This window comes from Microcebus murinus, chromosome 4 (assembly GCF_040939455.1).
Source record: "Microcebus murinus isolate Inina chromosome 4, M.murinus_Inina_mat1.0, whole genome shotgun sequence".
NCBI classification, from domain to species: Eukaryota; Metazoa; Chordata; class Mammalia; order Primates; family Cheirogaleidae; genus Microcebus; species Microcebus murinus.
In genome coordinates, this window is record NC_134107.1 from 48398921 (window position 1) to 48412210 (window position 13290).

At 39.1% G+C, this 13290-nt stretch overlaps 1 protein-coding gene and 1 pseudogene across 5 annotated transcripts in view; one reads left to right on the top strand and one right to left on the bottom strand.

Annotated features, from left to right (window-relative positions):
* Positions 1 to 1991: 1991 nt before the first annotated feature.
* The window catches only part of BTBD10 (BTB domain containing 10), a 72949-nt gene continuing 61650 nt past the window's right edge, over positions 1992 to 13290 (top strand). For 2 of the 5 annotated variants that reach the window (XM_012780739.2, XM_012780745.2), the window contains exon 1: positions 1992 to 2183. The gene's annotated coding sequence lies outside the window, so the exon portion shown is untranslated. Of the gene's footprint in view, positions 2184 to 2205; positions 2667 to 6162; positions 7026 to 13290 lie in introns of those variants that run through there. The other 3 variants (XM_012780740.3, XM_012780744.3, XM_020286566.2) reach the window with 3 other exon arrangements.
* On the bottom strand, positions 12151 to 12216 carry LOC142870786 (uncharacterized; annotated as a pseudogene).

Consider the following 13290-nt stretch of genomic DNA (forward strand, 5'->3'; position numbering starts at 1 on the left):
CTCAATTAGCCAGGGCAGCATTAGAATGACTGTTTTTGTTTGTTTGTTTCCTACTAAATGTTGGCCTTATTTGTAGGAAGAGTAGGGTGAGCCAAATAAAGCTTCAGTGTACATAAATATATATATATATAATATGTCTAAAGGGAGATTAGTGGGAACTACAGTAAAATACCAGAGCCTGTCTTTAGAAAATGACAGCTTCTATTTTGATATAAGAAACTGGTTCCTGTTTGACAGACCTCACTAACCCCTAACTTCTAGAATTATTACCTTATAGGAGAAAACTTTGATAATAAGTCAAGATTTGTGAGGTGTTTTTTGTTTGTTTTTGTGGGGTTTTTTTGTTTGTTTTTATTTTTTGAGACAGAGTCTCACTCTGTTGCCTGGGCTAGAGTGCCATAGCGTCAGCCTAGCTCACAGCAACCTCTAACTCCTGGGTTCAAGCGATCCTTCTTCTTCAGCCTCCCAAGTAGCTGGGACTATAGGCATGTACCACCATGCCTGGCTAATTTTTTCTATATATTTTTAGTTGTCCAATTAATTTCTTTCTATTTTTAGTAGAGATGGGGTTTCGCTCTTGCTCAGGCTGGTTTCGAACTCCTGACCTTGAGTGATCCATCTGTCTCAGCCTCCCAGAGTGCTAGGATTACAGGCATGAGCCACCACCCAGGCCAAGATTTGTGAGGTTTTTGTTATTGTTTTTGCCTGAGGATTTTCTTGAAGTTTCTTGGTGAGATTGCTATCGTAAAATTTCTCTTTGATTGCTCTTCTTACACAGGCATCTTCAAAAATTATTGACAATTTCCAAGTTAGAGGAATGTTGGCTATAATTACTTTGTAAACTATAACAACAACCTCTGCTACTTTTAGGTCTATGACATCCAAGTGTCCTTAGAGGAGGAAGAGGAAGCGCACTATCCTGTAATTGTCTAGCTCAACTGCTCATCTCCTTAGCATAAACATAGGTTTATCACATGTGGGAGCCAGGGAATTTTCTCTGAACTAAACAGTGATTAAAGGTTTTTCAACTAAGTTCTTTCCTTAATATCTGTTTTCATGCCAAATTACTCAAACTAGATCCTCTTCCTCTTTACTTCCTTTCCTTGCCACACCCTTCTCTCTCTTGTCTATACTGGGGAACTCTTAATCATCCATAATATTCAGCTCAAATGTCACTCCCTGGTGAAGTCTTCCTCAACATGGCAGGTGGAGCCAGTGGTTACTCCCTCTCTGGCCTCACAGCTCACGTGCAGCAGCTTGGCTTATATACCAGATTAATGGGATTATCTATTTTCGTGTAGATGTCCCCCGCAGTGTGTAAACTTCAAGGGCAGAGACCATGTCTTTTTTCTGTCCAGCATATGGTGGGCTCAGTGTTGGTGAATGACTGAAGCTATTGCTTGGCGACTTTCTGCCCTCAAGGAGCATATCCCAGAAAAGTTACTCCCGATGTTTCACAGGCGGCCAAACTGCAGAGTCTCAGCTGGCACACCGGTTGTCGCCAACCGAGCGTTTAGAGATAAGCAGCGATGGACTCCAGGGAATAGAGGGTGCCACTCACCACGACCGCCTCTCATCACCTCCAGCCGGTCCGTGCCCGCTCGCTGATCCGGAGGAAGCGATTTTGGAGTCTGCTCAGTCGAGGCAAACGCTTTCCCTGAACAAACTGAGTCCCGGAGGTACTTCTCCAACTCTGGGCTGGAGACGATGTCCGCTGTTTTCTAACGGTGACAGGAGGTCAAGGGAAAAACGTCGTAGTCAAAGGTTTAGGGGCAACTGCTGTCAGCACTCAGGCTCGAGGCTAGAGGTGGATCCCGCGCTGACGCCTGTGAGAAGGGGTCGCGCTGAGCCTTCCTTTCAGCTCGCCAGCCCGAAGGCTGAGCACCCAGCCTAGAGAGCCGCTCCCTCAACTGCCATCACACCCAGGGCCCCGCCCACCCCTGGGCGGAGAGCCACTGTTCTCGCGAGAACGCAGCTAGCCTCGCCTTTTTAGATTGCAGGCTCTCGCGAGAAGAGGCTGAGGAGCCGGCCTGCTACCTGCTCGGGCGGCTCTGCTAGCAGCCGCCGCCGGAGTGTCCGCCTCCACAGACACCTCCTGCGGGATCCGGCTGAGGAGGAAGCGGAGGTGTCGCTGGCCTCGGCCTTTGCTTTGATCTTCAGTGGACATTTAAAGAGGACTACAGGTTCGAGGGCGACTGGACTCTGTTGGGGAACTCTGTGGGGGCGGCGCGGGAGGCTGGGCTAGGCGGGGGCGAAGGAGGAAAGGGGCGGAGGCCGAATCTGGGCAGGAGAGACCGGCTGCCGTGGCGGTGGTCTGGGCGGCTGGACCCTGCTAGGCGACCGCGGTGGCATTTGGGGCTCCGACCGTGGGTACTCAATTCAGGGAGGCAGGGACGGGACTTCGGTTTCGAAGGTGCTGCTTTTGGGTTGGGAGTCCGGAGGCCTCTCCCCAGGGATGAAGGCGATACCCTCATCCCTCCTTTCCAGGGCAGAGTAACCCTGTGCCCCGCCCCTTTCCTGTCCTATGTGGGCTAACGCAGCGACATCCTGAGGAGGGCGCATCACAATAGGGGATCAGGTGGTGTGCACTCTCCCTTTGGGTGAGGAGAGGTGAGACCCCAGTAATGTGCTGCGTGGTTTTATGCTGTGACCGTGTATCACGTATGGTAAAGCTTTGTTTTTCCCAAACTTGCAGGTTCTGATTTCTTTCTTCTTCAGGCACAAGTCCCCTGACACCCTTATCTTTGGAAGTGGGGTGGGGAGAGGTGATATACATCATTTGGTAATTTGTTAGTGTGGACCAGTGTGACCATTCCTGGGTTTCACAGATTTCCTACTTCTGAGTCCATGATGAGAAGTCATTAGTCCAGACATGCTAAAGATAGAGCTTCACTTGGTTGTCACTTTGTATACTTAGCAAAGAAAATTGTTTTACACATTTTTTATCTTTCAGAGTCTTTCATTCTTTCTATTAAAATTAACAATCTAAATGAAGCAGCACAGGATCTTGATTTTATTTGGACAATTGGGTTCTTTCCCACCCTTCCCCCTATCCCCTACAACTACACAAATTTGATCAAAATTTTTAGAGAGGGGGTTAGGAGTAAATTTTGATTGAAAGAGACTATAAATTGGACTAAAAGGCATTATAAAGAATGCAACCACAGGGCCAAAATAGTTTCTGTACTGGAGAGCCCATTTAGTGCTGAAGTCCAGTCCTGAAATCCAGGACTGCATTTGTCATTAGAATATAAAGCAGAAAGCAGTAGAATATACTTGGGAAAAGATTTGATAGTGGATTAAGACTGTAAAAAAAAGTGTGTGAGGAGAATTATTTTTGAAGGTGTAAACGTGTTTCATAAATTTCCCCAGCATTTCTTAGAGTTTATGACCTGTGATTCTTATACATAAAGAGAAAGTAGGAAGGGAGGTTCTGAAGCATGGAGGGTGGGTGATAAGGACCTTAGAGTAACATAGTGTTCAATCAAGAAAACTTTCACTGTCTCAACAATTTTGTGTTTTCATCTTTTTTTCTCACTTCCAAAAAAGGTTTCAGATGGACTTTTTACCTTTAAATGGACTTGTTTTCTTTCCACCAATCTGAATTTTGTTCTTTGTCACCCTCTTCTAAGCCTTGTGAATTTTTTTATTATTAACTATGGAGTTGCAAACTACTGTGATCTGCTTTGTGGCTTTTCACATTAGGTTACTTAGTGAAGTATGTATGGAAGTGATATGGAAAATATTATGTACCTTTCCAAGGGATAGGTCATGAGCAGCAAACTTCCATACCTTCATGTACTAGCCAGATAATGAAAATGAGTGAAATGCACTGCAGAGTTTATGCTGTATTTAAGAGGGACATCCAGGCCGGGCGCGGTGGCTCACGCCTGTAATCCTAGCACTCTGGGAGGCTGAGGCGGGCAGATTGCTCGAGGTCAGGAGTTCAAGACCATCCTGGGCAAGAGCGAGACCCCATCTCTACTATAAATAGAAAGAAATTAATTGGCCAACTAATATATATAGAAAAAATTAGCTGGGCATAGTGGCACGTGCCTGCAGTCCCAGCTACTCGGGAGGCTGAGGCAGCAGGATTGCTTGAGCCCAGGAGTTAGAGGTTGCTGTGAGCTAGGCTGATGCCATGGCACTCACTCTAGCCTGGGCAACAAAGCGAAACTCTGTCTCAAAAAAAAAAGGGGAAGGGGGACATCCAGTTCTCAGGTCTGCCTGATTAGTGCAATATATGAATATGGGCCCCATCTTTAGCATTCTCAAGAGAGCACAGGAAGTCTAGATTTTTTTTGTGTAGTCTCTTGATTTTTAAAAATACAACTAGTTGGCTGGGTGTGGTGGCTCACGCCTGTAATCCTAGCACTTTGGGAGGCCGAGGTGGGAGCATTGCTTGAGCTTAGGAGTTCGAGACCAGCCTGAGCAAGAGCGAGACCCTGTCTCTACTATAAATAGAAAGATATTAGCCAAACAACTAACAATAGAAAAAATTAGCCGGGTGCGTTGGTGCGTGCCTATAGTCCCAGCTGTTCGGGAGGCTGAGGCAGGAGGATCGCTTGAGCCCAGGAGTTTTGAGGTTGCTGTGAGCTAGGCTGATGCCACAGCACTTTAGCCCGGGTGACAGAGTGAGACTTTGTCTCAAAAAAAAAAAAAAAAATACTAGTTGAAACAATTAAGAATAACTTCTTGTACCCCAATGAAACCCAAACCTATGTGTAATTGTATTGTGCTCTCTAGTTTAGGAGTTCTGTTATAGAATTAATAAATTTTATAACTGGAAAAGAGATTTAAAGCAAATATGTCAATTAGTTTGGAATTTCAAACTTTAGAGAGAGTTGGGGAAAATGTCAAGTCTACTTGAAACCAATAGTTAAGTTTAATAGCCTTTAAATATAGTAGGACAAATTGAACTGCTATTTACTATTAATGTTTTAACTGTGAACATAACTGAAGAAAAAAACCTCAATATTTATAGTTTAATAAACTCAGAGTTCTGAGCAAAGCTGATTAATAGGTATTTTGTAGGGAAATTGGTTTATTTAGAAGCTTTTTATTGTACTTGCCCCTAATATGTAAAATTGAATCCAGGAGACTCTGTACGATGCATTGTAGGATTTGAATGTTTATTGTTTGCTATGTTACCCCGCATTGCCTTCCTAGTCATTGACTTTTACTGGAAGAAATATTGATCTCTTCTTTGGATTTTATTTCTTGGCAGTTGGGGTTGGAGGGGTTTGGCAACTGGATAGAAAGAAATGGGATGGGGAAAGTGTGATATGAAGCAGGCACTCTTGTGCCTCTTCCTTACAATGTCCATTAAAAAATTGATTTGGGGTAGCTAGTTTTTGTTATAAGGAGAATAGATATTGTGATTAAACTTTATGTGTTATACATAGTAGAGCTTAATGACATTTGTGGAATTGAATCTTATGGATTAAACCTCATTAACCCATTAATGTGAAGTACTTTAATCACATAATCTGATTCATACCTAGTTGGGCTGTGGGGACTGGGAGTTTTAGAGGTCAGACATAGTACTTAGGTATATAGAAGGCAAAGTTGAGGGTCCTCACTGGGGATAAGGACAAAAGAGGAGGTTAGGTGAGGGAGAGAGTTTTGTCTCTTTTTTTTTTTTTTTTTAGACCAGGGAGGAGAGAGTTTTGAAAAGGAAGATGAAATGAATAGGTATCCTTTTGTCTCTTGTACAATTCTACCAACAGGTCTGCCTTTTACAACTAAATTTATCATAAGTGATAACTTATACAAAAACTGTATAGAATATTGGTTTTTTGTTTTTTTTTTTTTTTGAGATAGAGTCTCGCTTTGTTGCCCAGGCTAGAGTGAGTGCCGTGGCGTCAGCCTGGCTCACAGCAACCTCAAACTCCTGGGCTCGAGCGATCCTTCTGCCTCAGCCTCCCTGGTAGCTGGGACTACAGGCATGTGCCACCATGCCCGGCTAATTTTTTATATATATATCAGTTGGCCAATTGATTTCTTTCTATTTATAGTAGAGACGGGGTCTCGCTCTTGCTCAGGCTGGTTTTGAACTCCTGACCTTGAGCAATCCGCCCGCCTCGGCCTCCCAAGAGCTAGGATTACAGGCGTGAGCCACAGCGCCCGGCCTGTTTTTTTTTTTTTTTGAGACAGAGTCCCGCTCTATTGCCCAGGGTAGAGTTGCCGTGGTGTCATCATAGCTCACATCAACCTCAAATTCCCGGGCCCAAGCGATCTTCTTGCCTCAGCTTCTCTGATAGCTGGGACTACAGGTGCATGCCACTATGCTCAGCTAATTTTTTCTGTTTTTAGTAGAGACATGGTCTTGCTCTTGCTCAGTCTGGTCTCGAACTCACAAGCTCAACCAATCCTCCCGTCTTGGCCTCCCAGAGTGCTAGGATTATAGGCGTGAGCCACTGTGCTCAGCCAAATACTGGTTTTTTAATTGGGACTGTTTTGCAGACTTGATTTTCTTCATTTTAGCCCAATCTTCTCAGGTCAACCTAGGCTAATCTCTGACTCTCTTTGGAGCAGGAGATGAAATAGGAGATATGTATTATGTTTGTGTGGTTCTCTTGTTTGAGAGTTTTAAATACCTTCCTGAGGGATTTGTTTTATACTTGCTGAGATTTTGCTTGTTGTAGGGGGAACTATCATTTTCCTCTCCCCATGTTTTCTTTTCTTTTTGAGACAAACTCTCACTCTGTTGCTCGGGCTAGAATTCCGTGGCATCAACCTAACTCACAGCAACCTCAAACTCTGAGCTCAAGAGATCCTTCTGCCTCAGCCTCCTGAATAGCTGCGGACTACAGGCATGTGCCACCATGCCCAGCTAATTTTTTATATATATATTTAGTTGGTCAATTAATTTCTTTCTATTCTTAGTAGAGACGGGGTCTCGCTCTTGCTCAGGCTGGTTTTGAACTCCTGACCTTGAGGGATCCACCTGCCTCGGCCTCACAGAGTGCTAGGATTACAGGCTTGAGCCACTGCTCCCGGCCCCCATGTTTCTACCATGACTTGTAAGTAAGAAGTTCTCTCTTTGAAATAACTTCCCTATTTCCATCCAACGTGATACCTTTCCAAAGGAGGATTAAGTGAGGCTAGGAAAATGGCTTGAGTATACTTTTTCTCAGTGCCTTCTGGTTTCATTTTTGGAACTCCCAATTCTTAGGATAATACATTCTCTAGTCATCTGTATGGTAGGCTTTTCTGAGCAGGCTGGACTCCTATGAGGGAGAAGGAATTGGAATAGTTCTAAGTGGGTAAGTTTAATTTATAATCAAAGTAATAAGCTTTTGGCCATTGGATTCGGTTACATTTTTGTCTTCTTCTGTCTAACTCCTTTTTGTTTATTTATTTTTAAAATTTTTTAATTTTTTTAAATTTAAAATTAAAATTTTATAAATTATTTCTTTTTCTTTTAAAATTTTTACTTAAATAATTTTTTTCTTTTTCTTATATTTTTATTTCTTTTCTTTTTTTTCTTTTGTCCTTTCACATAGCAAAAGTCTGACTCCTTTATTTCTTTGTTGGTTCTAAACTGAAAGTGTGTGTGTGGGGAGGAAGTTAGTTACCGATTTTGCTAATGGAGGAAGAACTATTAAGAATTTTTTTTCTCTCTTTAATAGTCTTTATTGGGTTCAGACTAATGTTGCATTTCCCCTAATGTGGCTTGCTCTGGTTTACTTTGGGACCTACCTTGCTAAAATGGTTGTAATCTAGAACTTGGAAATGGAAGCTGAATAATCAGAATTCAGAGATGCTCTCTGGGAGAGGATTAAGAGCTTGGTAAAATGTTAGTTGTAGACAAGGAAATAATGAGCTGAGTATTTGAAATAATAGAAACTTAAAAACAATAAATAATTAGTTTTAACCTAAATACTCAATATTGAGGAATACTGAAATATAGTATTCATAAGAATTATAAAAAATAGTAGAATATAAAGAGAAAAGATTTTATATCAAATATGTGCCCATATGTCACAGGAGATTTCTGAAGATTGTATCTTTGCCAATAAAGACATCTTTCTTCATCCTATTAATAGTTTATATTATTCTTTAAAAAATGTGAAGTATCTGTGATTACATTGTACTTATTTTAATCTTTGTAGTTGAAATGAGTGCTATATTAGTATTTTTGGTGACAAACTGAAATTAACATTTAGTAGTTAGCTGGGAGTGAGAGTCTGTCATAGTGAATCACTGATTGAAGTACTTGATTAGAAACTATGAATAATACTTTCCTAAGGTCATTTTAAGTTGTAATCATCCTTTTCTGCTTGGAGTGCCTTATTTGGAATCATTTAGATCATAGTTTAAAGCCCACTGTTAGCTCTACGACATTAGTATTAACCTTTCTGAGCCTGCCTTTCCTCATATGAAAAATGTGTATAGAACACAATTGTCAGTGATTTAAGGATGAAATGAAATAAAGTATATAAAGGTGTTATGTAAATAGTAACATGATGTATCAATTTAAGTTAGAACTTGGGTCTGTGTTTATGCTTGGAGAATAGTATGCTGGCATCATCCTCTCCTTCTCCCCACTCCCTATATCTCCAGGGATCTTGAAACACATCCATCAGTTAAATTTACATTCACATCTGCCTGTCTCATTTGGAAGGAACAAGTTCAAATGACTATTTACAGCCTCGCCAATATGACTTCATTGTAAATTAAAAGCTTTTTCTTTTCTTTTTATTTATTCTAGTAAGCATTGAACAATAGGAAGCTCTTTTTCTCATTTTTCATCTTGGCATCCATTGGCTGGTATTTTGTATTCTATGTAATTTGAATGTAGGTAGAAAAGTAGACAAAAGAGAAAAAAGACTAGATTGAAGAGAGATGGTGTGGCATTTAAAAAACGATCTGGTCTATTGGGATACTGTTATCTACTTCTAAAACAATAAAAACATTTTATTTTTATTATTTGGACTATTTCCCGTTAAGATCTTATTTATTTATTTATTGAGACAGTCTCACTTTGTTTGCCCAGACTAGAGTGAGTGCCGTGGTGTAAGCCTAGCTCACAGCAACCTCAAACTCCTGGGCTCAAGCAATCCTACTGCCTCAGCCTCCCTAGTAGTTGGGACTACAGGCATGCGTCACCATGCCCGGCTTATTTTTTTTTTTTCTATATATATTAGTTGGCCAATTAATTTCTTTCTATTTATAGTAGAGACGGGGTCTCGCTCTTGCTCAGGCTGGTTTCGAACTCCAGACCTTGAGCAATCCGCTGGCCGTGGCCTCCCAGAGTGCTAGGATTACAGGCGTGAGCCACCTCGCCTGGCCCCATTGAGATCTTTGACTATCATTGCTTATAGCAGTTGAGCAGAAGATTATCCTGAGTATTCTATTTGTAGACTATGTGAAATGTCAGCTTAAAAATAAATTTTAAAGCTCAGATACCTGAGAAAGAATCATGGGTGCAAAATTGTGCAACAAATGTTTTTTATGATTTTCTTGTTTTTGGATGGGCATACAAATAGTGCTGAATTATTTTAAAGGTAATATTTCATTCAGAACAGTTTTGTTTTATACACTGTGGGGTTGAATTTGATTTTTCTCACATCTAGAAGGCAAGGCAGTCTGCTGTTTTCAGCTCATTTCATTTAAAGTTTTCTTTTTTTCTTCGTTTCATTTATAGTTTTCTTAAAAAAGGGTTTAACTTCCCATATGATGCTTAACTGTGGGGCACTCTTATTTCCTTCTTGTTGAATTTTTCAAACTGCCTGTGTTTCACTTTTAAGAGAATATTTATTCAAGACTAGCGGGGTATAAAAACCATAATAATGTAAGTAACTTTAACATCATTAACATTCTAAATTTTAGAAGAGAAAACTGAAGTGCAAATCAAGTCCCCTAACTAATTTTGATGAACGTTGTTGCCTGATAGTAGGAAGGACTAGTATACAGATCCTAAAGTCTCCTGATTCTGAGTGGTTTATTCCAGTGATTCCCATAGTGGTTTGCATGTACTTCTGGGTGCATGAAAAAATTATTCATTGTGCAACATGAAGAAAACAATACAACTTCTATTTATATTTGTTTATATTTTACTATATCCTTTTTTCATGTATATGTTCTATATACATAATACTGGTATGATAGTATGTGTGCATTATTTATAAATATACATACATGTAGATACCTGTTCAGGTTAAGAAAGGAAAAAACTACCTTATTTTAAAAGAAGTGATATGGCATCTTTGATCATCTTTGCTTCCCTCGTGAATGATATTATTTAACAGTAGTCTTAAACAGTTATTAATTTTGAAATTGTTTTATGATGAGTACTTTGAAACATTTCTTGTAAAAGTAGATTTCTTCGGAATAATTTCTTTCTAATTATAAAAGTAATGTGCGTTGCTTGCAGTTTGAGACATTTAGCAAAGGGCAAGTAAGAAAATGGTACCATAATCCCAGGCCCCAATGATAATTGGTTCCAGTCACAAATATATGTGTGTGTACATATGTACATGTTAAATATACCCTAAATTGGGATTATTCTGTATGTAGTGACTTAAAATTTTTTGAGAAATTAAAATAATAGACATAACTAGATTTAAAAATTAACATTTTGTTATGTGTTAATTTTTTTTTTTTTTTAAACAGAGTCTCACTCTGTCACCCTGGCTAAAGTGCAGTGGCATCATCATAGCTCACTATAACCCCAAACTCCTAGGCTCAAGCGGGATCCTTTAGGTTTAGCCACCTGAGTAGCTGGGATTACTGGTGTGCACCATGAAGACCGGCTAATTTCTCAATTTTTAGTAGAGATGAGGTCTCTCTCTTCCTCTGGCTGGTCTTGAACTCCTGACCTCAAGCAATCCTCCTTCCTCAGCCTCCCAGAGTGCTAGGATTGCAGGTGTGAGCCACTGTGCCTGGCCCATATATATGTATTTCCTCTTTATGTCACTAAAGGTAGCAAAAGGCGGTGTTTTGCTTGTTCTTTACCTATTTTTTTCACCTAACAATATATTTAATATCTTAGATATTAATTCATATTAGTACTTGGGTATCTTCCTTATTCTTTTTAATGGATGCGTAGTATTCTATTGTGTGGATGTACTTAGTTTATTCAGTCAGCCCCTTTTGATGCATAGCCAGATTGTTTGTAGTATTTTGCCATTATAGATAATGCCACAGGAATATATTTTTGAATATTTTGTTGAATATTTGTATCCATAAATTTTCAGGGTAGATTCTTAGAAGTGGGACTGGTAAATGTATGTGTAATACTGTTGTATATTACAACATTCCTTTCCACAGGGGTTGTATCATTTGTATTTTTCATCAGCAGTGTATGAGAGTATGGAGGATGTTTCTTCGTAGCCTCACCAATAAGAGTGTATGGTCAAAATTGGAGGTGTTAATTTGCATTTTTCTTTTTTTCTTTCTTTTTTTTTGGAGACAGAGTCTCATTCTGTTGCCTGGGCTAGAGTGCTGTGGCATCAGCCCAGCTCACAGCAACCTCAGACTCCTGGGCTCAAGCAATCCTCTTGCCTCAGCTTCCTGAGCAGCTGGGACTACAGGCATGTGCCACTATGCCCGGCTAATTTTTTTTTCAGTATATTTTTAGTTGTCCAGCTAATTTGTATTTTTAGTAGAGACAGGGTCTTGCTCTTGCTCAGGCTGGTCTTGAACTCCTGAACTCAAACTGTCCACCTGCCTCAGCCTCCCAGAGTGCTAGGATTATAGGCATGAGTCACTGTGCCTGGCCTGCATTTTTCTTATGAGTGAGGTTAAGCATATCTTCATATGTTTAAGGCCATTTGGCTTTATTTTTTTAAGAATTGCTTGTTTTTTTTCCTGTATTCTCTGTTGTGAGGAAGACAGCAGATTTTTCTTTTTCCTTTTTTAAAGAGCTCTTTATATACTGTGGAGTTAGGTAGGCCTTTGTAATATAAGGCAAAAATATTTGTTTTTAAAATTTTGTTAATTTTTTTGATACTTTTGGCAATGCAAAGGTGTTTTTGTTTATAGTTAAATAAGAAAGTTTTCCATCCTTTCAGATTTTAAGTAAAATCACTCATTTTTTTTATTATTTATATGATTTCAATTTTTACATTTAGATAGCTGATTCATTTGGAGTATACCCTAGTATATGGTATGAGTAACAGATTCAATTTTTTTTTTCTTTTATGGGGTCTTACGGTGAGGACCAGAAAACCTGCTAGACAAATAAATTCTAATAGAGCTGTAACACTCGGATTCAATTTTATGTTTTCCCGTATGTATATTTACTTGTCCCAATGCTGTTTATTAGTGTCTATCTTTTCCTTGAGAGACTTGAGATACCACTTTATTATATGTTGAATTTCCTCATATTTTAATGGTCTATTTCTGGACCTTTTATTCTGTTCTGTTGGTTGGTCTGTCTATTCACATACCATGGACTTTTAGTTATTGAAATAAGCCTTAAATCAAAGCTCTTTGAATATAATAAACTGATTTTTGTTTTATTAAAATGGAACACTATAATACTAAGACACGAAGATGTGTAAAGTATTTCTTTGCAAGCAAGTATTTTGTCTCTGGGCAAATTTTGGAGTCCCTAAAATGAAGCATTTAGAGGAAAAATAACTTCTTTGGTAGAGAATGTTCTGGTATTCTAGCTCTAATTGTGCTGACAAATATGGTAGCTACCAGCCATATGTGGCTATTTAAATTTAGATTAATTAAAATAGAAAATTAAAAACTCAGTTCTTTAGTTGTAGTAGCCACATTTTAAGTGCTTAATAACTACATGTAGCTAGTAGTGGCTAGTTTTTAGACAGTTTTTAGACATAGAACATTTCCATTATTACACAAAGTTCTATTGGGCAGTATTGTAATCTAGAACTTGAATCACATTTACTTTTCTAGCCTATGGATCTGATGGCAGATAAATAGACAAGATAAAAATTTGAAAGGAATAGAAGGTAAAGGGAATAATGAATAGATCAAAATGGAGCAGTGTTATAAAGATTTTATTAAAAAATATAACTTATAAAAGCAGCATAGAGAATAAAAGAAAATATGTTTAAGAGTCTGCTTTATTTAAAGGGTGTTGCTTCTTAGCAGTTGAACATAATCTCCTTTGATTTAGGCATGAGCTTACAGGAGCTTTGCTTATATTAAATGATATTATGGCAAAGTGATTTGCTTCAACTAAGATGTTTCTGGTTTTGAAGTCAAAGATATTGCTTTGGAATATTAAAAGATATGCTTTTTACTGAATTTTAAAAACTTAACATTATGTACAGTATCTAGTTATTTTCAGTGCTAGTCATGTAATTCAGG